Raw genomic sequence first — 24,671 nt, 5'->3', positions numbered from 1 at the left:
CTGATCATTGATCTTTGGCTGTGATAATTTAATCATATTACAGCTGACTTTATCATTTCTCATTGCAAAATGTAATTAGTTAAGTTTGCTTGTGTATGGATTGCCTAAAATTTAGCCAGTAAATTAGCTCATGATGTTTGAGCTGATTAAACTTACAACCATGCACTCATGAACTGCCTTTCAGGAAGCACCCCGCTTTGTCCCCTGTAACGGAGAAACGGAGTCACTGCAACTCCTTCAGCCATGATTTATTCACAATACAGCTCGAGTACCTTATTGCTTTTATAAAACAGTTACAAAACAATACAAATATTAAACAAAAAATGTATGTATTGATATGTTACTTTTTAGAAGTAAGTTTATTAAATGCTGTCCTTCCACTATAAAAATAAAATTATTCCTGACAGTGACAGTAAATACACTATTAATTGTGACCCTGGACCACAAAGTGTCAAACTTTTTCGACCACCTGAAAGCTGAATAAATGCTTTCCATTGATGTATGGTTTATTATGATAGGACAATATTTGGCTGAGATACGACTATTTGAAAATCTGGAATCTGGAAAAGTTAAGTTTTGATATATTCACTGTAGGAAATGTTTAAAATATATTCATGGAACACGATCTTGGCATAAAAGAAAAATTGATAATTTTGATAATTTTGATATTGTTTTTTTGACTGGTTTTGTGGTCCAGGGTCACAAATCTATACACAAACTAACATTTCTCAAAACGTTTTTCAAGTACAAATAACACCACAAGGACGTTTAGAGAATGTTGATCTCAGAACATTTTTTTTCAACATTATGAGAAAGTTCATCAAGTGCATATAACAACTGAATTTTAAGTAAAGAGATTTGAAAGTTTCAAGGTTCGAAGTTAAGCTTATATAACAATTCATTACTAAAGGTTGTAAGTATTGACTTTATTGCATGTTTACAAGGTACAGAGTATAACATATGTCAATCTTGGGTTGTATTTACGGGATTTCTCTTTCAAATCATGATTTACAGGAAAGAGGACAATTATTAGCCAACATATGCATCTGAACACGTAGATGTGCAGTGGAACATTTAATGGAATGTTTTTTCGTTTGCTTTTTAGTTTTTAAGGTTAGTATGATGTTTTTGAAGCAATCTTTCTTCTTAATTTTTAATAATGTTGAATGTTATAGCAACATACACAGCAAAATTTTGAGTGTTAATGAGACAATTGAATGATAAATCGAGTGATGACAGAGCATAAGTGATGAACACCTGCTGTTAACAAGCAGAATCACTGAAAGAAAGAGGAATAACAAGAAGAGAAAAAAATGAGATGTGCAGAAACACAACAACTACAAGAAGTAGCTATACAGAAATGAAGACATTAGATCTCAGCAGAGGATGTTTAATCAGCTCCACAAACATAATTACCAGCTCCAATTTTTACTAACCAGTTTGACTTTATTTCTCTGAGAAGTGTACAGAAGATCTTAATGAGAAATCCAGAAGTTTATCTAGAATATTTTTGTTTCAACTATTTTAGTTTCACAGTCACCGTTATAGTGATCAGTGTTTTAGTTTAGTCACAGTTTTAGTCTCATGAACTTCAACCTTTTAAACATTAGTTTGCCTAATGCTATGCTTGTTCGTAGTTTTCTACTTTAATCATGTATCAAGATATTTACATGCTTATCTAAAGCAGTGTTTCTCAGCTAGACAACAACATCAAAAAAGGTAATTCTAAATGTTTTTCTGATGTGAGACTTTTATCTAGAAAGACGTGCATGATAGCTATTGACACTTCTGTCAGATGCAGTTTAAGAAAAGAGTGCCTGAGATAAACATGCCGTCCAGATTCAATATCTGCAGTCAGATGAGATGTTGTCAGGCTTAATCTATCATCATTTTGTAACTTGTTGAAAAATAAAATGTCTCTCACCTCAGAAAAGCAAACTAAACAAAAACAAAAACTATTTTGGGGCTGCTAATTAATATAACCTTACCTTAAAGACTGTTTATCAATCAGTATTAGTTATATTTTTTACAATTTAGGTATATGGTACTTGTGTATGTTTGTCAACAATTTTTGTGTTTTTGTGTATATATATATCCTTAAAAAGTGGGTTGGGCTTGACCATGGGAAAATGTGGGTCCCATGGCCAAACCTATTGAGAACCAGTGCTCTACAGTGATGTTATTGTTAACTAAAGCTATTGAAATATTTGTATCAATTTACATAAAGCTGATATATGGTATTAGACTAGCACGTGCCCAGAAATCATGGAAAAGTGTAGTCTAATTTTTTGATAATAGCTCATGCTGTGTTCAAAAACCATCACTTTTCAGATTTTTTCAGGGCTCAAAAACACAAACACACCCCAAAACAATCTCTTATGAGCTCTTAACTGAGTCAACAGCATCTTATTGTTGGCCGTGATGATTAATCCAGACTCTGTAATCAGTCTCTCTGCTGACAGTCTCTTTATCTGCTCATGAACACAGAGGCTGCTGTAACTGTTTTCTTTTGACCGTTATACTGTGTGTGTGTGTGTGTGTGTGTGTGTGATACATAAAATAAAAACATAAAAAAAAAACATTTTCTCTACTTGAAACTAAATAAATGTTAACTGAAATAAACTACAATATAAAAAATAAATTTTTATTACAGCTTATTTTCTTTCTCATTTTTGTTGTTTATAATGAAGTACTAAAATAACAAAACTAAACCTAATAAATAAAAATGAATAAATAATTTTATAAAAAACTAAATAGACATATAAAATAATAACAATAAACATGACATGACAATTTCTAATACTTGAACAAAAATTACATTGAAAACAGAAAATATTAAATAATAATTTAATTTAAATAAAGTCTGTTTGACTAAAAGTGTTCCTTCATTTGTTCAGAAACTAGAAGTGTCCGCAGATTAAAATAAGAAACAAAATATTTTATAATTAAAATTAAAATGATAAAATTTCAGGTTTCAAGTTTTAAGAGCTAATTGTTTCTCACTGATCCACAATGAAATTACCTGACCCCTCAGGGTTTATTTTTATTTTTATTAATGTTAAATATTTCAGAGTTTGGCATACATAGATGAATGCATAATCAGATTTTTTTAATGCATTTTAAGACATGACTAAGGTCAAATAAAATAAATATAATAAAAATAAAATGCATAATAAAATAAAGCAAAATAATCACATTTTTAAAATGTCTTTATTAACTGAGTTTTTCCAAGACCAAGATTGTGGTTCTTTAAAGAAAACAGCAGTTATTGAGGGTGAATCGTATGCAATATATGGATCTTTCAGTTGTTTTAGCTCCTTTTGGTCTTATTTTAAATGATTTTAAGTCATCTTTGAAGTTTGCTGAGGTCTCCTCGTGTGCCATTGGCCTACATGAATTCAAGAGGATTGTGCAGAGTATGAGCCAGACTTGATTTGGCAAACAAAACTACCAATTGTCAGTCATTAGATGGCGCTGTTGCTCTGGAAAATCATTTTCAGATTTGTGATGAAGTGTGTGATGCAATCTACAGTCATGGCCAAAAGTTTTGGCAGTGACATAAATTTTGTGTTTTGCAAAGCTTACCGCTTAAGCTGTTGTGCTGTTCATTCATATTGTTTCTAGATTATTGTGTTGAGTGATCAGATGCATTTTAAATATTTGCTAAAAGCTTCATTGGCCATATTTTTCACAATTAAATAATTTCAGTTTTTTGATCCTGACACAAAATGACTTGTGACACTTGTGAGAGTGTGAATGAGTACTAGTCACTATCATACTAAATAGATTGTAAGAGCAGACTGATTGCCATTATAGCTATATAAAAAGGAGAGAAGAGGCACTTCCAATCATTGTTGTGCTTGTGTTCTTGTTGGCAATGCTTACCTCCAAAGAAACATGTGCAGCCATCATTGATTTACATCAAAATGGCCTCACATTCAAGGAAATTGCTTCAAAGAATATTGTACCTGAAAGAACCATTTACTGAATCATCAAGAACTTCATGGAGAGAGGTTCGACTGCAGTTAAGAAGTCTTCAGGAGGTCCCAGTGTCCAGCAAGCTCCAGGACATCTCCTCCTGAGGAGTTCAAGTTTATTTGTATAACGCTTTTTACAATGCAAATCGTTAAAAAAGCAACTTTACAGAAAATTATGTTTCTAAAATATTTGAGAAAGCTCTACCTCCTTTAGTGGACTTTGCTATCCTAGGAACTACCAAAAGTCCAGCGTTTTGTGACCTTAGGGAGCGTGATGGATTGTAGCGTGGAATACGACTAGTTAGGTATGCAAGAGCTAAACCATTTAGGGCCTTATAGGTAAGTAATGATAATTTGTAACTGATACAGAACTTAATAGGTAGCCAGTGCAGAGACTGTAAACATGAACTAGCTTTTCTGCATCAGAGACAGATAACATGTTTCGTAGCTTGGCAATGTTTCTAAGATGGAAGAATGCAGTTTTTGTAACATGGGAAATATGGTTTTCAAAAGACAAGTTGCTGTCTAATATAACACCCAGATTTTTGACTGTAGAGGAAGTACCAGTACATCCATCTAGTTGCAGATTGTAATCTACAAGATTCTGTGTAGTGTTTTTTGGTCCAATAATTAATATCTCTGTCTTATCCGAATTTAATTGGAGAAAATTATTGGTCATCCAATCTTTTACATTTTAAACACACTCTGTTAGCTTAGATAATTGGGAAGTTTCATTTGGGCTCGTTGAGATATATAGCTGAGTATCATCAGCATAACAGTGGAAGCTAATTCCGTATTTTCTAATTATTAATTTTTAATTAATTAATTAATTAATTATTAATTTTTTATAAATAAAAATTAATTTAATTAATTTATTAATTATGAATTAATTATTTATTAATTTTCTAAATATTACATAGGGGTAACATGTATATTGAAAATAGAAGGGGACCTAGGACGGATCCTTGTGGCACTCCATATTTTACTGTTGATAAATGAGATGACACCCGATTTAAATAAACAAAATGGTAGCGATTGGACAGACAGGATCTAAACCATCTTAGAGCCTGCCCTTGAATACCTGTATAGTTTTGTAATCGATCTATGAGTATGTCATGATCTATGGTGTCGAACGCAGCACTAAGATCAAGTAAAACTAGAAATGAGATGCAGCCTTGACCTGACGCAAGAAGCAGGTCATTTGTAATTTTAACAAGTGCAGTTTCTGTGCTATGGTGGGGCCTGAAACCTGACTGAAATTCTTCATACAGATCATTTTTGTGCAGGAAGGAGCTCAATTGAGCAGACACAACTTTTTATAAAATTTTAGACATAAATGGAAGATTTGAAATAGGCCTATAATTTGCCAGTTCACTAGGATCTAGTTTTGGTTTCTTAATAAGAGGCTTAATAACCGCCAGCTTAAATGGTTTTGGGACGTGACCTAAAGATAACTACGAGTTAATGATATTGAGAAGCGGTTCTTCAGCTACAGGTAACAACTCTTTCAGTAATTTAGTGGGTACAGGATCTAATAAACATGTTTTTGGTTTAGATACAGTGATACGTTTATTTAGCTTTTCCTTTCCTATATTTGTTAAGCACTGCAGTTTATCTTTGGAGTCAGCTACAGAACTGTTTCTCCAGCAGTGCAGAGCTCACTCAGGAATGAAAGCAGGATGGTTTGAGAGCATCTGCAGTCACAGTGAGGCCAAGACTTTTAGACAACAGCCTGGTGTCAAGAAGAGAAGCAAAGAAGCCACTTCTCTTCAATAAAAACTGAACTCTGAAAGTACACACTGAAACTCTGCAGGAATACAATGATTGGACAGGAGAAGACTGGTGTAAAGTTATTTTTTGTCCTTCTGACTGATCTGGTAAATCAACTGTGAAGTCCGGTGAAGAAAAGGTGAACACTTTCATAAGTCCTGTGACGTGCCAGCAGTGAAACATCCTGAGACCATCCATGTGTGGGGTTGCTTTTCAACCAAGGGAGTGTGCTCACGGATAATTCTGCCCCAAAACACTGCTATGATTAAAGAATGGTATCAAAACGTCCTGCAAGAGCGACTTTGGTGACGATCCGGGCATTTTCCAGCATGATGGAGCCCCATGTGTCAAGTGGCTCGAAGATCATTACATTGAAATTTTGGATCTGTGTCCAGGCAACTTCCCGGATCTCAATCCCATAGAGAACCTGTGGTCAGTCCTCAAAAGACGAGTGGACAAGCAGAAGCCCACAAATTGTGATCAACTCCCAGAACTAATAAGGCAAGAATGGATCACCATCAGGCAAGATTTGGCCCAGAAGCTGATATCCAGCATGCCAGAGTGAATTGCAGAGGTTATGAATAACAAGGGTCAACACTTTAAATATTGTCTCATTTATTTATTTATTTATTTTTGCCAATACTAGCAATTAAAACTTATGACATTCTTATCATTGTTTTTCAGTATACCATCGAAAAATAATGTGGAAAATAATCTACAAATACTGACGCAGCAAACTTTGCAAAACACAAAATGTAGGTCACTAATAAAACGTTTTGTCATGACTGTAGTGTACACGATGTGCAGCTTGAGGAATGTGTGTGTCTGTCTTCATGAACTCTCAGTGGATCTGTTAACCATCGCTGCCCCTCTTAACCTACACCTGACATCTGACCCGCAGACGCCAGAGAGACTCCCCGATGTCCAGCCGCTAAGAGTCATGGGAATCAAGGCTTCACCGCAGTGTCTGACACTAAATATCACACATCAGATCTCTGGTAAATATCGTCTGTTTCTCTTAGAGAGCAATGAGATCTAATGGAGAGTTCTGCTTAAATGTTTATTCTGAGAAACAGACACCAAGACTCTCGTGTTTCAACTTAACCAAGTCTCAAACTGAGCTCAGATTATCAATCAAAAGTTAGAGATCTCAAGAACTCAAGTCACCTTAGCTTTTTACATAATATATTATGCACACTCTACATAATCTTATGCAATATTATAAACAGAAAACACAATTAAAATCTAAAAATAAATGTATAAATATATTATTTTCAAAATATTTTATAAATTATTCTTATTTTAGGAATTCTAAATTAATAAAATAAAACAACATATTAAGAAAAATAGGCTAAAAATATTTAAATATTTCATTAAGACATCCTTATTTTAATATTATTTTATTTTCAAACAAACACAAACACACACACACACACACACACACATATTCTTCATGAATATACAATAAAATGCATCATGAAATTGACATGGTTATTGTATAATGTTAATACAGGTGCATCTCAATAAATTAGAATGTCGTGGAAAAGTTCATTTAGTAATTCAACTCAAATTGTGAAACTCGTGTTTTAAATAAATTCAATGCACACAGACTGAAGTAGTCTAAGTCTTTGGTTATTTTAATTGTGATGATTTTGGCTCACATTTAACAAAAACCCACCAATTCATTACCTCAACGAATTCGAATACTTTATGAGAGCATAAAAAAAAACCTTTTAGTGATTTGTTGGCCTTTTGGAAAGTATGTTAATATACTGTACATGTACTCAATACATGGTAGTGGCCCCGTTTGCTTTAATTACTGTCCCAATTTGGCGTGGCATGGAGGTGATCAGTTTGTGGCACTGCTGAGGTGGTCTGGAAGCCCAGGTTTCTTTGACAGTGGCCTGTATTTGCTTCTGCATTGTTTGGTCTCTTGATTCTCATTTTCCTCTTGACAAAAGTCTGGTGAGTTTGCTGCCAAGGTGCTTTTGGCAGGTGCTAAAAGCCTGCTGGAAAATGAAAATCGGCATCTTCAAAAAGCTGGGCAGCAGAAGGAAGCATGATGATTCTTGGTAAACGGGTGCAGTGTCTTTGCTTTTCAAAAAACACAATGGACCAACACCAGCAGATGACATTGCACCCCAAATAATCACAGACTGTGGAAACTTCTCCTTAGCTCAGGTAAGATGCCTCTGACGTTGTCTGTGGTTCAGCAGATTTCTTGACACGTCTGTGTGTGGTGGCTCTTGATGCCTTGACCCCAGCCTCAGTCCATTCCTTGTGAAGTTCACTCATATTCTTAAATCAATTTTGCTTATCAATCCTCATAAGGCTGTGGTTCTCTCGGTAGGTTGTGTATCATTTTCTTCTACACTTTTTCCTTCCACTTAACTTTCTGTTAACATGCTTGGATACATCACTCTGTGAACAGCCAGCTTCTTTAGCAATGAATGTTTGTGTCTTACCCTCCTTGTGAAGGGTGTCAAAGATTGTCTTCAGGACAACTGTCAGATCAGCAGTCTTCCCCAAACTGAGAGATCATTTTGAAGGCTCCGGGAACCTTTGCAGGTGTTTTGAGTTGATTTACTGATTGGCATGTCACCATACTCTAATTTGTTGAGATTGGTGGGTTTTTGTTAAATGTGAGCCTAAATCAACACAATTAAAAGAAGCAAAGACTTAAACTACTTCAGTCTGTGTGCATTGGATTTATTTAATACACAAGTTGATAACTGGAACTTTTCCATGACATTCTAATTTATTGAGATGCACCTGTATATTATAAATTAACCAAAAAAATAAGAATAAAATTAACATTAGAATAAGATATTATTTTGAAAATTGTAAAATATTTTATTAAATATATATATATATATATATATATATATATATATATATTTATTATTATATTTTTTTTTTTCTTGACTATGCATTTTACAGCTCTATAGTCTAAATGGATGCCGGATGTTTTATTTCTTTCTCTTCATTTACATTTAATCATTTAGCAGACACTTTTATCCAAAGCGACTTACAGATGAGTTCAATAGAAGCAATCAGACCAACGAGGAGAAACATCTGAGACAAAGCTGACTCTTGAGGAGCTCAAGGCCACGCTGAAGTCTCTGTCTGCGGTCATATATTCTCTCAGCGTCACACTGATCTTGTACTCACAGTCACGGCGCGTATGAACCGACAGTGTGGGCAGAAACGCTCAGAACTGCACTGGGAAAATTTATAGCAATGGGGCCAGAACTCACCCAGAATACACTGTTGTAAACACTGCAGAGACCCCAACACTCACACACTCCTGGTATGCAGAAACACACACACTTTATCTTTCCCTCTGTCACTCTCTCCCACATGGACCGTACCAAACAGAATTTGCCTGTCATTAGATGCACTCAAATTAGTAAACTCTTGCTCACTGTAACATCAAACTAATACACTTGCACAAGTGGATTTTGTGACGTTTAGCATTGAGGATGACAGTCAGGATGCTCCCAATGTAGACGACTCACTAGAGTTTGGTATAGTGGTTTAGTTGAGCTTCTGAAATGCCAGTGAGTGTGTGTGTGTGTGTGTGTGTGTGTGTGTGTGAGTGTGCGCGTGTTTGGAAGGAATGCTTGTATTTAGGACTCTGTGGTTTTAATGATCTTCTACATTTCAAAGGCTTGTTTAGAAATCCGATCTGTACCTTCACACACACACACACACACACACACACACACACACACACACACACACACACACACTAGCTGTTTTTAAATCACTCCTTCAGTGTGGCAGTGTAAATAAACATTAGTTTGGCCTGTGTTCACACACACAGCAGCCGCAGACACACACTGTCATCTGTCTTACAACACAGACCATCCATCACAGCAGCGGAGTCAACATGTCTGACACACACACTCTCACTTTTCACAACACTAAACACACACACACAAGGAGAAAACACATTGATTCGATGCACTGGATGATGATGTCATTGTGCGAGCAGGCTAATGGCTGTGACGCTCTGTGTGTGTGTGTGGTTGTGTGTGTTAAGACCTCTTGCAGGATTTGACTGATTCCTCAGATCATGTTGCTGTTACTTTACTAACTGATCAGAGGCAACATTTTCACCTGCTGGACCATAAAACAGGTTTTAATATCCCACAGACACATCATGAAGGAAGAGAGTTCCTAGAACACCGTGGCAACATGCTGAAATCACTTTGAACACCTTAGCAATGCCCTGGCAACCACCTATGACAACATGGTGATGTGTGTAGCACAGGCAAACACAGCTTACCAAGTCTTGAATGTGATTGGCTGACACAGAGCAGGAAGTGAATGTCTGATGCTGAGAGTGACGTCATTAGTAAACTTCAATGTGAACATCATATAATTAAACCGCAGAGAACAAGAGAGAGAGAGAGAGTGAATGATCTGCTGTTTCTAAACATGAAACATTTTTCATTATTACTGATATTGGATGTTTTTATCCTTCTTCAAAAATGCAGCTTGTTTAATCTATTTGCAAAGATATTTATTAACCTGCTGCTTTATTTCCCTGAAATTGTATTTGTTTTTATTTATCAATTATTTATTTCATTTGTTATATTGTTTTCACATTTCACAAAATTCTGATTTAATATAATTAATTCCAATTTCCATTTTTTTCTATTATTTTGCACGGCTTGCACTATTAAATTGGTTCATTTGTTCATATGAAACATGTTTTTCTTGACTTTTGAATAGATTTTTCTTGGTTTAATGTCCTTTTTTTGTATTTGTTAATAAACCTAATAAATGCATGAATTAATACATTAATTTAATAAATAAATCTTAATGATTTGTTTTCTTTTTTTCCCTCTTCATGTTTAATTTTTAATACAACTCACATTGATTAAAATGTAAAGATTATTTTCTCGTTTTGTTTATTTTACACTAGATCATTGCTTATTTATCCTTTTATTTTTCTCTTCTCGTTTCATTTTTTATTTGATTTTGCATCATTTCACTAGTTTATTCATTTATATCTCTATTTGCACTATTGTTATAGTTTGACTTGCTTTTTTGTCTAAACTTCTTTATTCAGCTGTTCATTTTTATTTTGAATACATTTCTCATTTCAATTAAAATAGCTTTCTTTTTCACTGTTATTTGAATTTACAATATTATTCCTTTAGCTTGTTAATAGTGCTTGCTTACCTCATTTTCCTCTAATTTTCTTTCCTTATAGTATGCAGAAAATGCTTTGGCAATGCAAATGTACAGTTTTTGACATGCCAACTAAGCACAATTAATTAATCTGAATGGAAATAGAAAATCTTATTTTGTCAGTTGTCTGTGGCGACACTGATGCAGAGCTGCTATAGCATCTGTACAGCTGAATTTCACAGCTCATTACACTGGCTCCAGTTCTGTCTCTCTCTCTCCGTCTCCCCTCCGAGCAGCAGCAGGTAGACCTCAGAGTCTCTCCACAGGTCTGGCTGTATGTGTCATATCTGCAGGATTATGTGCCACTCAATAGCAGAGCATCTTGATGATTGCATGTTTACTCTGAAGAACCTAATGAGCCTCGAAGGACAGACAGAGAGAGAGAATGACAGCATTAGTCCCGTCTGCTGATCGTCTATCAGCGGGACAGTTCACTCAAAATTCTAAAGTCTGTCATCATTCACTCGTCCCAAATCTGTATGACTTACTTTCTTTCGTAAAACACAAAAGGAGATGTTTAACAAAATGTCTGAGCTGTTTCAAATGGGTACTTGGGCTGTCATGCTGCAAGAGGAAGAAGAAAGGAAAAAAGCACCATAAAAGTACTGATTACTCAAATAACTAAAACTGGAATAAAAAGGAATTAGAACTAAAGACATTTAATGATAATAATAACAATAATGATAAAATGACAAAAAAACAACACAAGTTTTTAAATATTAACTAAAATGAAAAAGGAAATGGAAAACATAAAAATAGAAATCAATTCAAAATATTAATAACAAATATCGATACTAAAATAGCAGGGTTATTATGATTAATTATAACTAAAACGATAGACAGACAGACAGACAGACAGACAGACAGACAGATAGATAGATAGATAGATAGATAGATAGATAGATAGATAGATAGATAGATAGATAGATAGATAGATAGATAGATAGATAGATAGATAGATAGATAGATAGAAATAATAATAATAATGGTATATAAATAATACTAAAATCATTCTTCGTCTTTGCAAAGTCACATATCAAAATGACGTATTATAATGAAATCTGAATTTTATATAAACACAATAGCTAATTTAAAAGATAATAGTATACAAAATAATTCTAAAATAACTATCATATACTATAATAACCGTACAGACTGTGGATTATCAGAAAGGTCTTTTGGCTCCAGTACTTCAGAAGAAAGTAGACAAACAGAGATGGGGGAAGTGTGTGTGTGAGCGTGTGTGTGTGTGTGTGTGTGTGTGTGTGTGTGTGTGTGTATGTGTGTGTGAGGCTGGCTGTTAATTTGCTCCATGCCAATCGGTCAAACAGGAACCCCAACCAAGCAAATCTCGTTTTCATGACTGTCAGCTAGAGCTCAAGCAGAGAAGCGGCTGTGGACAGAGAGATGCAGAGAAAACCAGAGAGAGAAGAGAGGCGCCAGATAGTAATTAAAGCTGTGTAGATTAACTTTACAGAAGTGTGATGTTTTAGGCCGCTTTATTACCCCCTACAGGGGTGTAACCCCCCCCCCCCCCCGCTCCCCCTGTGTGTGTGTGTGTGTGTGTGTGTGTGAAAACCAACATTTACCATCTCACTCCTGCATCCATCTATCTATCTATCTATCTATCTATCTATCTATCTATCTATCTATCTATCTATCTATCTATCTATCTATCTATCTATCTATCAAATCCTATGGCAAATTCATATTAGCATAATGTATCTGCAAGTTTACAGTCTCAAGTTTACATGTCTGTTTACAGTTCTCATTATTTTCATGTCGATTCTCATGACTATATTACAAACATTTTACTTCATAAAAATAAAAATCCACGTCTTATCTCTGTCTTTTGATTATGGAGTGAAATATTAGCTAAATGGGTGATGGATGTCTAAAGAAAACATCTATGATCTGGTGCTTTAAATAACCCAAACACCAAACAAAGAACTTTAATAATATCTAGCTGTCAGTATAAATCCATGAAATCTGTAGACAAGCCAACTCCAGTTCTGGATCGACGTGAGGCCAGGAAGGTTTCCTCTAAGAATTGAAAGATATACACTCACAATTCTGAGCAACTAAGTAAAAATATTAAATAAAAATAAAAATTGCAAGATAAAACCTTTTTTATTTTTTAATTTAATTGTGGAATTCTGAGTTCATTGTCTCAATTCTGATTTTATATCTTGGAATTCTATTATATTTTTTTTCTGAGCTTACAATTGTAATTCAGAATTTTCATCTCTCAATTCAGATTTTTTTTTTCCACAATAGAATTAAAAATAAAAAAGATAAAACTATTTCCCACTTTATTTCTTGCAAATACAAGCTTATTTTCTCATAATTTGATTGTTTATTTCTCAGAATTGGGAGGGGGGAAATCTGAATTGTGAGATATACGATATAGATGTGAGATCTAAACTCAGAATTGCAAGAAAAATCTACATTGTGAGAAAAAAGTTGCAATTACCTTTTTTTTTCAATCTGGTGGTGCAAACAGGATTCCACACAACTCCAATCAGATCAGATCAGATCAGATCAGAGGGAGTGCTACACATTTACAGCTGTTCACACACACAGCTACAGTTCGATAAAAGCCACTAGATGGCACAGAATTCAAGATGGGGTTGGGGGGGGGGGTTGTTATATTCAAGACTGGTTGCTCTCTCCTGGCTTTTTTCCGGCTTCTATTCTATTCTATTCCTTTCTATTCTATTCTATTCTATTCTATTCTATAATGTTGACTTTCCCAGGCAGAAATTGAGAAAAAAGAAAAGAAAAGAAAAGAAGCAGCTAAATGAAAGCTTGTGCAGGTGACAGCGGATCAGAGAGAGAGAGAGAGAGAGTGTGTGTTTGTGTGTGTGTTACGGGGGGATGGAGTGATGGACAGCTCACACGCCAGCCATTATAGAGGTGCTGCCAGCACCATTCCCATAACAACAGATCAGGGGCCCAACAGAACAAAGAAGCCGGATCCCAGTGTGTGTGTGTGTGTGTGTGTGTGTGAGAAAGACTAACGGTCTCCAGCGCTCATATTTTCATGTGACACTGAAGGGTTAATTGCTGTGAATTCCTGGGCTGCGTGTGAACTCTGTGTCGTCTTTGATTTGACATCGCAAACACAGAGTAACAGACGTTCAGTGTCTGAACGCATCTCCTTAGAAGATTTGACATCTATTAATATCTCAATCGAATGCGATAAGAAGAAATGGAGACGTTTGCTGACTTTAGTTTTTTTCTTCAGTAATCTCACGTCTCCTCTAAAATGCAAAACAATGTCTCAAACGGTGCTCAGATTTGCCAAGGAACAAATACAAAATCAGATATCTTAATATGAACTCATTTATTTCTCATCAAATGATATAGGCTGCATTTCCAACAAGCATCTGACACAAAGTTCACACCAAAATGAACAAATAACTGAGGCCTCCACTGAATCTCATGAGAAATAAAAGAGCAACCTCTGATCAATGAAAAATATCTTCTAGACCTAAACCAGCCAGAGTGTGCTTCCAAAATGGGCCAATTTTAGTTCTCTGATGTCTTTTTTTTTTAACCCAAAGTAATTTCAGATCTAGTTAACACTTCAATCAAACGTTTGTAGTACCAGCCCAGTTTCTGCGTACCTGTGCTTCAGAGCAAGACATCAAAGAAACACTGGCCTTGCATACCAGGTAGGAGAAATATCTTCACTCCTAGATTCCCCAACATGCATCTAACACCACAAAAATTACTTGAAAAGGAAAACATTTCTGGCCCAACATCAACAATGAACTCTTCCAAAGGCACCAATTAACCTAGCAGTGGGAGAACCTGAAGAATCACATTTCTGATGCAGTATGTGCACAGGTCAGGGTTGCAAAAATCAAGTTCACAAACTGTACAGTTTTAAGTTTAAACTAGCATGAATCAGACTCTTTATCCTATGCAAGGGGGAAAAAGCACCTATGACTAAGAGCAGGGTTTACTGTATGTACAAAGGGTGTTAAGAGCAGACCAGCTGTAGTCTTCCAGGATAAGGTGAAAATATAAGCTCATTGACAGACGTATGTTAGCAAGTGAGCTAGCTAGCAGCGATTACAAGGTAGATAGTGAAGTCTACAGGGTTAATTTCTACAATGATTATTTTATACCCTTCCCAAGCAGCCACAATAAAACAATACAAAAAGGCATTGCGGCATGTGAAGTTTTATGGATTTTTCATGAAGCAAAAATTTTAAAACAGGCCAAGCAACGTGCTGACAAGCGGCTAGAGTTAAATGCGAGCACGCATGAGAGATATAAAGGGAAAATGTTTCAACATGGTCAAACTGGGTCAAAGACGAACCTTGTCTCAGCCAATTGGGCACCTATGAAGCAGCGATCGCTCTTCAGGGCTAAATAAATTATTTATAGGTTTATAACAATGACATGTCATGAAGTTTCAATTTCACTACAATGAATCCATACCCATGGAGCATAAAGCAACACCACATGGATGAGAGGGGATCATGATACAAGTGGTTCCACCCACCCAATCCGGCGCTCCCAAAAATACAAAAGACAGGGAATAACAGATGCCTTTTATCCACACAATGAGAATCATATGTCTCCCGTGGCCTGCTGCAGACATTCGGTCTTCACTCTAGGTGACATCTTTGGGCAGAAATGGGAATCTGAAACAAGGAGCAAATGGCATGGAGATAAGAGGCTTTTTCTGGAGAGGAAGTTATAGATACAATTCAATTCCTAGAAGAACGTAGTTTTGGGCACATCAACTTCATACCCTTGAATACCCAATGCCATGAATGTAAAGCAACTGGTGGTTCACAAGCCAAAAAATTAGTCAAGGGTCTCTTAGAATCATGAAATACGATATAAAATTACATATTATCATTCAGCTCATTATATTAAGCTGGATATATCCATATTTACCTGCATACATTCAGTACATTCACAAAAAGTGATAAATGCTATGTACCAAATATTGGCTGTTATTATTTATATGTAAATAATAACAGTAAATGAAAATGATATTATGGCACAGCTCTTTATATAAAATTGGATGTATATCTAGTACATCCAACTTTATTTGCTTTCATATAGAACATTTACATAAAACAAAGCATACTATTTAGCAACAGTGTTGGGTAAAGTTATTTTTAAAAGTAATGCATTCCAATATTGTGCTACTCCATAAAAATAGTAACTAATAGCATAACTTAGTTATTTTTTAGTGAAAGTAATGCTTGCATTTTTTTTTCGTTTTTATCGTCGCAAAATGTCAACTATATTATCGCACTCTCTATATAAAGTGTATATATATATATAGGGTACATGTAACTTTATTCGCAAAGAAATCTCGGCTGTGTGATTGCGATACTTTATTATATAGCATACCTCAATGTGATTGTGATAAAGGGCTAGGCTATTATACAATCACAAAATTTGAACTACTATACAAATTAATTGACTTGACCTTAACAATTCTAAACAATGATAAACACAAATAACAGGATATCAAATATTCCAAAGGAATTTTCTAAACAAAATGCAACAATGGAGGACAACAGCACTTCAGTTCCAACAAACATCTCAGTTTAATTTGAAAGATTAACTACAGTTGTGATTGTGCGTTGGTCCGTGGCATTACCTCATCAGCAGCTTTGAGCTTCCAGAAAAACTGCATTTAAATTTAATACGAGTATTTACAGCACGCATTCTGCTGAATACGCACAGAAAATGAAAGTCAGCGAGTTCACGGGCCATGTCTATGATGCCGCTGCATTACTTCATGGAAAAGCATCAATACCGGCCAGTCTAGAAGAGAGACTTGGCTCACGTCTGATTTCTCATTATCGTAGACTAATGTTCTTTCCCGGTGCGTATAAATCAACACGACTGAGCCGCTTTCATGTGTGCAGCGGGAAATTATCGTGCATATCAACTGGGTCTTTGATCTCTACATATATGGTCTATATGTCTATCGTTGTGGATGAGATCGGATACAGAGTTTGTATTTATTGATCGGTCACAGCTTAGGAGAAGATCAGAGACTGAGAGTATGGCGTGCATCGGTGTGAATGAAGAGTAACTTAGTGTGCTACCGTGCTGTCAACAAAACCAGCTAACTCTCCTCTTAGTCTTAACCATCATGTAGTCTCAAAGGTGGCTTATTTGGAAAGCTTTACGTAGACAGTACACACAGGAAACTCAACCCACTGATTTTAAAACAGTCTAAAATATGCTTAAACAAGAAGCACACATACGAATCCAGCCAAAACACCCAGACAGCAAGCAGTTTTGGCCCAGATCTGGCCCGCATGGATTTCACGTGGCTGGATCTTGGGCGAAACTGCTTGCAAATCTCAGAAAGCAGCTCAATACCAAATGCTCACCATTTGGAAAAGGTTTCATGTTGCTTGGAAAGTTTTTATAGATAAACATGAGCTAGGCATACATGTTTGGCTGTTGCGCTCCCGCCTCGCGCGTTTTGAAAATGTGGTCGGTATATTGTGCAACTAAAAAAGCGAGTTTATTGTACTGCCTCGTCTCTCACAGGTTTTTTTGTTTTTTTCTTTGCATGCTGCTTTCTATGGAAGCTTGTTTCTACTACGGGATTTAAAATAACATTTTATTTCACAATTCTGAGTTTATATCTAACCATTTAGACTTTTTCTCACAAAAAGTCGAAATCACAAGAAATAAAGTACATTGATACTGTGAGATATAAACTCGCAGTTGTGAGAAAAAGAAGCACAACTGTGAGATAAAGAGTTACAATTACCTTTTAAATTCTTAATTCTGTAGCAGCGTAATGGCATTTGAACAAGATTTGATTTAGGAACATGTGGATGATCAATTAAAATGCTTGTGAAGCTTCTGAAGAGATACATTTGTGAATCCAAGGCTAAGATAAGTGATAAAAGACAGATTAAATCTCAATGGCAGAACATCTGAAGTGCTGCAAAACATGACTGTAAACAGTAAGTCAACCAAGTCTTGAAACAATAAAAACCTATAAAAACCTATTAAAACTATACAATTCTGAATAAATGATACCCACATAAAGCCAATTAATGTTTGCTATTATTACTTTTTTTTCCATGCCTGATTCTTATTGCTACCATTAATGATGATGATTAGGGTTTGGGAGCCCCTGCAAAATGCAACCCCCATGAACCAGTCTCTCTTTGGGAATGTTTATATGTTAATTTATGTGCATCAGATCACAGATTTCATCTAGAACTGAACTGAAGAAACCAGCCTGAACGAGAGCACCGCAGCATCTGTGGCAGGTGTGTGATATTTCAGTGAAATGTCATGATAGTTCAACGATGCATGAGCTTTATCATTTGTTATCAGCTCACAGGACAGAGGAGTGTCTACCATCTTAGTTAATGGGCATTTTTCTCATTATCTTCTCCTGTCCTTGAATTTCTTCAAAGAATGCACAGCACTAATGAGACTTCTATCTGAAAAACAACCCAACTATTTTGTCTAAAAAAGAGAAATGCACTGGTTTGATTTATAGTGATGTTGGGTTTTTGCAATCATTATATTCAGTGTGAGAACAGAAATGAGATAAAAAAGCCTGCTGGATCAAGCCATTACAAATGGTGATGTAAATTTGTCCTATGTTGGTAAAAGGAAACCGGTTAAAATCCTGAGACAGACAGCAATCAGACTTTGCCCAAATCTGCTGCTTCTCCATTGTTTCTTATAGAGAAAAACAAAAACTGTAATCTCAAAAATGTGTCCTTTAGAGTTTGAGAAGAGATGTCTCAGACCAGTGTGGGTATTTTTGAATTAAAAACTCTTGAAATATGTTTTTCAGTAATTAAAATAAAGTTTAAATAAGTAAAATATTAAATTAAAAACTTAAAAGCAAATATTAGATATGTTGCCTTAATTGCACTGTAAAAAAAAAAAAAAGAAAAAAAAAAAAGCCAGCTGTGGTTGCCAGATTTCTACTATAAAAAAAACCGGTAACAATATTTTAGGTTTTACGGTTTTACCTTAAATTTACAGTTTAATACCGTAATTTCATTAACTGTTAAAACTTTAATATACCAACTTATTGAGGTACTGAAATCTGTTTTGTACATTTGTAATACCAAAAGCAAGTAGTGATGAGAAAATCACATGATGAATCAAAGCCCATCACAAGCAACATTTGATTAATAAGATACATAGAAGGTGCACAGTGTTATTCACACAAACATTAAACACCAACATGATGAGACCCTTTAAACTGAAATATGCAATAAACATCCATTTAACAATATTATATGTAACATACAACCCCAATCAACCAAACAGATAAGAAAAAATAAGACAAAACATAGTTATTTCAAAGAAAAAACATCAAATTCAAACAAAATTTTAAATGCAACGCAGAGAAATCTGGGAATGTCAGTTTACATTTTTTCCCTGTATATTTTAAGGGAAATTACTGTTACAGTACTGTTGTACTGCAGCATTTTCACAGTTTTTTTACCGTTAAAATCGCAGTAATTTTTTACAGTGTGGCAATAACAGTAACTTAGTTTAAATTGAAGTACTTAAATTACTGAAACTCAATCTGGAATAAAAAATAAAGCTAAATATATAAAAAAATTATATACATATAAATAATAGCTAATCAAATAAATTAAAAATGGAAACTGCAATTGACAATGACATCTGACATTTTACAGTCTCACGGAATCATTTGGGCCTGTTTATCGTTAAATTTAAGGTATATATATATATATATATATACACACACACACACACACACACACCGTATTTTTCGGACTATAAGTCGCACCTGAGTATAAGTCGCATCAGTCCAAAAATACGTCATGAAGAGGAAAAAAAACACATATAAGTCGCACTGGACTATACAGTAAGTCGCATTTATTTAGAACCAAGAACCAAGAGAAAACATTACCGTCTACAGCCGCCAGAGTGCGCTCTGTTTTCAGTGTAGACTACAGGAGCACTGAGCAACATCTCTGGCAGCATAGAGCGCCCTCTGGCGGCTGTAGACGATAATGTTTTCTCTTGGTTCATGTCTCTTAGTTCATGTCTCTCGGTTCATGTCAAATTAATTTTGATAAGTCGCACCTGACTATAAGTCACAGGACCAGCCAAACTATGAAAAAAGTGCGACTTATAGTCCAGAAAATACGGTATATATATATATATATATATATAAAAGAAAAAAAAACTTGATGACCAAGTTGAAAACCAAGTTGATGCCTAAATAAAATATATCTGAGATGTCCACTACAGATCTATGAAAGAGCAACCTCTTTCTCCTTTGGGAAATGGGAAGAGTGTCAGAGTTGTGCACTGAAGTGAAATGACAGAGGCTCAGTGCTGCATGACTACTGAAGGCTGATAAAATGTCTTTGGAGCGTCTTTAAACAAATGTCTGCATGTTAGTAGCCTGCGTTCAATCGTCCTGTCACTCACACTAGAAAGAGCTGTGGGTAAGTGAATGGGATTTTATGAAAGAACTGCCCTTTCATTCCACAGCTACCATTATCACTTCAATTGGATCTGCAGCCGCAGGAGAAACATGTTTGGTGCGTCTCCTGAAGCCGCAGAGATACAGAGACTCTTGACACTGGTCAAGCTGCGCACTTAAGAGAAGAGATGGACCAGACCGCCATTGTCTGCCAGAGAGAGCCTCGTGTACATATTAAGAAATGAGGCCGTTCTACTGGAGAGATATCAGAGCAGACTTACACATCAACAACCAAATGAAAAGGGCATCTCTGATAAAAAATAAGCAGCTTCTGTCAGCGGATGCTTTTATTTTAGGTTGCCTTTTACTTTGCTCAGAAGTTTTCCATTTAAATTCATTTTAAGTTTCTGTTAGGTCTCGGATGTTTCTCCTGAATAAGTTATAGTAGAGAAATAGTAACGTTCACAAATTAAACACAAAATTTTGAAGTATAAAAAGTTAATTTGACATATATATATATTATAATGTAGTCTCAGGACAATTTAAGTTAATATTGAGACATTTGATCATCTTGGCTTTGTTGAGTGTGAAGGTCAAGATTATTTAGAAAGGTGTGATTATTGAGGACCTTTTCTGTAGAAACATCTAAATATGGACTCTATGCACATTTCAAACATTTTAAATGTTAAGGAAAGATGTCTTTTCTTTTGAGCAAAAATACAGTACCAACAGTAAAATTGTAAAATATTATTACAATTAAAATTTCCTGATGTTATATATTAAATACAGTTATATAAAATGTAATTCATTCATGTGATAAAAGCTGTATTTTCAGCATCATTACTCCAGTCTTCAGTGTCACATGATCCTTCAGAAATCAGTCTAATATGCTGATTTGCTGTGATTAATTTTATTTTTCATAATTCTTTGATGAATAGAAAGCTTAAAATAATAGCATTTATCTCGAATCTTTCGTAACATTATAAATGTCTTTACTGTCACTTTTGATCAATTTAATGCACACTTATTGAAAAATAAAAAGTATTAATTTCTTAGTATGCACACTGCATACTATTTTCTTCTCGCAACCAGTATGTCACATGACCACTCCAAACACATGTAGGTTTCAGGAACCTCATCAACTACAGACTAAGACAAGAGAACACAAGAGGCGAGAGATATACGAGAGAATGAGTGTATAAATCACAGTCCATCTCCCACAGGGTTTACGAACACCTGCCTCTGTGTTAAACAGAGGGTTCGAGAGGGTCCGAGGCCCTGCCGCCCCCCCTTCCCAAACAACACAACAAATAACACTTTTGATCAGAGTACTGGTGAACGAGGATTGTGAGCATGCACTACCAATCAAATGTAAGGCCCTTTCACACCAAAAGTTAAGTGAATAAGCCCCAGGCTCAGGGACAGGAGAGCCGTCAGTCAGTAAAAGGGGAAACAAAGTAATTTATTTGAAATAGTAACTCAGATATTTTTTTATTGTCTTACTTTTCTAGTTACTTGAAAAAAGCGATCTGATTACGTTACTTGTGTTACTTGTAATGCGTTACCTCAACACTGTAAAGCATGTCATAAATCTCTATGGAATTATATTTGCTTAAAAAAATGAATGTAACTTTATAAAACTGAACGTTTCTTTTTCAGAAACTATCAAAACTATGCCATTACAAAAGAAGAAAAACACAATGAAAATAAAAAAAATGAACTCAGTCGCACAGATTTAACAGGCTCTTCAAATATACTTTGTTCTTTGTTAATGTTTTTCAAAGATTCGTTTTCGCTGATCGTGGATTCTGAATGCATTGCCACAGATTTCGCTTACGGTCCGCAGTTTTTCGTTTGGTGTTTTGACACAAACTTTTCGTGGGGGCGGGCTTAACAGTGATCTACTCTGATTGGATAGTGAGCTTTTGATGGACAGGTGCTCTCTGACCGGAAAGTACAGACGTCACTCAGTGGCGCGCATATTGGAAAGACACTGAGCGGCATCATCTTCCTCCTTGTGAATGACAATAATAACCCGCAACAAACTGTATCACACTGTAACATGAATAAAACTTGTATCGATGTTATTGTTAGTTCAGTAACACAAGAGAGATCACGTGAGAGATCATCTTTACAGACTGAGACGAGCAAAGGTCAAATATTATTTACATATTTAGTAATACAAGACAAATCACCACGAGAGCTTTCCAATATGCACACCACTTTGTGATGACTGTACTTTCCGGTCAGAGAGCACCTGTCCATCAAAAGCTCAAAATCCAATCAGAGTAGATCACTGTTAAGCCCGCCCCCACGAGAGGTTTGTGTCAAAACACCAAACGAAAAACTGCGAAGCGTAAGCGAAATCTGTGGCAATTAGCGAAAACGAATCTTTGAAAAACATTTTTTTTCATTTTCATTGTGTTTTTCTTCTTTTGTAATGGTATATTTTTGATAGTTTCTGAAAAAGTTACGTTCAGTTTTATAAATTTACTTTAATTTTTTTGGAAGCAAATATAATTCCATAAATCTCCACAAGAACTATACAGAAGCTCAAAAGAAACCCTATACATCCAACATATGACGAAGAAACTTTGTTTTGGTCTGAAACCTCCAGACCAGAGGCCCTTCGTACCCTTTGGCCAGGACACATTCATTTAAACCAAGTCCAGTGTGATTTGTTTGCCCGAGCGACCGTAACGCTGTCCTAATCAGCGGTGTGTTTGGATAAAGCGCTGTTCTGCAGGGGTAAACAGAGCTCTATTTGATGCTCTTTATGAGGGCTGTTTGGCAGGGTTTACTCTGTTAGACTGGCTCCGTGCTCTCGGAGGGAGGCCGACCCTCCTGCGGGGCCACAAATGGACGGGTGGCAGTCGGGCCGGGCCACATGAGAGAGAGATGCTCTCCAGCTGTTCCAGACCTCGCGCTTTATCTCTTCAGGATGTTACAGTAGATGTTAACAGGTTTTCAATGAGAATCATCATGCATCTCCACCCCACAATAAAAAGCTTGGAAACAAACCACTTGAGATGGAGATAAAGAACCATTTTCACTTCAGATAAGCTGCGGTTTTTACAAACTGCAAACTAATGCATTCATTAGTGCGAGCCGTCAGCTCTGTTAACACCCGTGACGTGAGAAAGTTTAATACGGCCTCTCCATTAGGCTCCACATTACGTGTTTGTCATAAACTGCATTGGCACACCTTTAGCCCAGTTAGCCGGCAGAAAACGCATCCAGAAAGGATTTAATGAGACCAAGTAAGCAAATTAACAAATCCAGGCTCCCGGCCTGTGAATGTTCAGAATTGTTTGAATTAATTGATGCATAAAATATGGTTAATCTACTTTAGACGGGACATCTACTGAAACACACATCACACAATCTCTGCTAACACTTCATAATAACTTTCATTATTAAGCAGTGTTGGGGTGTAACTAGTTACATGTAACGGCGTTACGTAATTTAATTACTAAATAAATGTAACAGTAATCAGTTACAGTTACTAAGAAAAAATGAGTAATTAAATTACAGTTACTTATGAAAATTGTAACGATTACAAAGAGGATTACATTTGAATATTTACACACATCCACATACAGCTTATTTCTTTCCCAAATTGCACTAAGACATATGGCCCATAATCTCCGAGACGCGGAAAACACATTCGTAGAATCCAGTCATAAAAGTGGAATTCAGCCTATAACGCGGACGCAATATGCCACATTTTGGACGAATAAATCAAAAGTAGGTCAGTACACTTGAATCAAACCCCGATATGGACTGATGTCTGTGAATATTAAGCCGCAAAAAGACTGAATATGAATCCTGCACGTTCTGCGTGTCTGTGGAAATCAGGCGCTGACTGGACATTGGGAGAACCGGGACTATTCCCGGTGGCCTGGCAGACGATTTGGCCTTCTACTTTAATATTGTTATTGTATAATTGCAGGCCGAATATACTAAAGCGATTATTTCCGAATCCGCCATTCGATAATTAAATCTCTAATAAATCATGAATCGGTTAGTCGTGACTGGCAATGGTTGGGCTCGCGCGCTCTCCGCGCCTCCGCCGAACGGTTTGGATCAGACTCCGAGTAATCAATGCGAGAGAGAGAGAGACCGGAGTGAACTGTGTAAGCTCACAGCTGGAGCAGAGAAGCGACACTTCTGTTCAGGGTTTCAGGTGCAGGTCAGTTTCATCGGGAAGTCATGGCCTGGTGGTTAGAGAATCGGACTCCCAATCGAAGGGTTGTGGGTTCGAGTGCATGTACAGTTCTCTC

The 24,671-nt window shown here is 35.9% G+C and overlaps 1 long non-coding RNA gene across 1 annotated transcript in view; it reads right to left on the bottom strand.

The window, feature by feature from the left end:
* Window positions 1-15,122: 15,122 nt before the first annotated feature.
* The window catches only part of LOC132149623 (uncharacterized), a 63,746-nt gene continuing 54,197 nt past the window's right edge, over window positions 15,123-24,671 (bottom strand). The window contains exon 3 of the long non-coding RNA XR_009435044.1: window positions 15,123-15,607. This is a non-coding gene — a long non-coding RNA (uncharacterized LOC132149623). The remainder of the gene's footprint in view (window positions 15,608-24,671) is intronic.

Source organism: Carassius carassius, chromosome 9 (genome assembly GCF_963082965.1).
Source record: "Carassius carassius chromosome 9, fCarCar2.1, whole genome shotgun sequence".
NCBI classification, from domain to species: Eukaryota; Metazoa; Chordata; class Actinopteri; order Cypriniformes; family Cyprinidae; genus Carassius; species Carassius carassius.
This window is presented reverse-complemented; position numbering and strand designations above follow the sequence as displayed.